Here is a 1,695-nt window from a genome sequence, read left to right as displayed (position 1 = left end):
CGGCTGCGAAGGCCGCGCGAGCGCCGAGCGCCTTAGCAGCCACGCGAGCCTCCCGAGCGTCGCTGCCGGCCTTTCTGCTTGGCCGCTTCCCGTGACAGCGGTTTGCACAGCGCCTTCGGCTCGCGCCGGGCTGCCGCGTGCCCCCGGGGCCGCCCTCGGCGTCCCCCTCGCCTTGGAGGCCGGGCAGGGCGAGCCGCCCGGCAGCGGACGGAGCGGAGCCTCGGGCGCGGAGCTGCCCTCAGCCTTCGGCAGGTCCGTGCGGAGCAGCCCCCTGCGCCCAAACCCTCGGCTGCCGAGCGGGGCGTCCCTCGCCTCTTGGTCYGGGCTCCCCCGACGGAGCCGGAGCGCTTTCCTCGGACCGGGACATATGTAACGTCCTACGGGGGCTTCCCGTGATGTATCGAGCATGACGGAGCCTGCTGCGAGGCAGAAACAAAAAGCAGGAGCAGCACTCTAACTGCTCGCGTTTCCSATAACGTACGGCGGTAAATGGTTATGAGTGCATTTAAATCTGATTTTAGGTTGAATGGAATGAGGGACATGCGCATGGGACCATTACAAGATAAAATTGCRAGAAACCTTTGTTGCAAGATTTCGGGGACCTGGGTGCGCGGGAGGAGAAGGGCTCGGCGGGGCGAGCGCGGCTCCTCGGCCGGGGGCTGCCCGCGCCGCCCCTGGGGCCGCGCGTGCTCTGCCGCCTCTGCCTTCCAGCGCTTCCCGGCAAACTGCTGCCCTTTGTAATTAATTTGCTTTGACTACAACCTTTCAGAAAGTGCTGACGGAGAAGGTGTTAAATCCACGAGCAGTCGCTCTGATTTCCATTTACGCTATCAGCAAGGCTCTGAACGCACGTACTTTGTAATTAAAGCAGTCCAAGCCCCACACGCTAACTTTGGATTAGATATTCGTAAGKGGGTTTTAAAATGCTTTTAGTTCAGCCTTGGCCCGACGTTGCTGTGAAAGGCCGTCGTGCGGAGGCAGAGATCGCGCTTGCCAGGTGAGCACAGCGCTTGACCGTTTGGACAGCGCGGGCGGCTGATTCCCCCGTTRCTCCGGGGAACGGGGTGCCTAAAAAGCCGCGTTAGCGTAAACCGAGGGCCGGCAGCGCGGCCTTGGCGCCGCGGCTGCGCGATGCCCGGCTGCCGGGCACGAGGCCGTGCAGAATCCCAGCGTCCTTGCACGAAAACGCAGCGCCCCGATGTCGGCGCACGGGTTTGGGCCGGTCTTCGGTGCAAGAGCGAACTTCAGCCCTGAAGGGGCTGCAGCAGCAGGAGCGCGCGCGCAGGGACGGTCTCCCGCAAGGGAGGCACCCGGGGCGTTCTGTCCTCGTGGCCGCTAAGCGTCCGAAGCGAGCGGGTGACCGCTGAGGCTGCGCTCTGCCTTGTTCCTGGCTCGCGTCCTGCAACAGCCCTGTCAGTGGGGACTGCTGCAGTCAGTGGGGAGCGACGGGCTGCAGGCGGGTGGGTGCACGGAGGCAGTGCAGGTCACTGCCCCAGCCCCGGCCCCCGGCCCCCGGCCCGGAGCTGGGCGCCTTGCGGCCTTCCCAGCCCAGCCGGCAGCGCTGGTAGCCGGGTCAAATTGCACGTCAAATAACCAGTAATTATCAAATTACAGCGTTTAAATCTTGGCGCTGAGACAGAGGTCGTTAGCTTGCCCCCGCACGGTGCACCGCCCCGGCCCCGCTGCAGCCGCCGC

The sequence above is a fragment of the Rhea americana genome, unplaced genomic scaffold (assembly GCF_003343005.1).
Source record: "Rhea americana isolate MKP2758 unplaced genomic scaffold, rheAme1 scaffold_178, whole genome shotgun sequence".
Lineage (NCBI taxonomy): Eukaryota > Metazoa > Chordata > Aves > Rheiformes > Rheidae > Rhea > Rhea americana.
This window is presented reverse-complemented; position numbering follows the sequence as displayed.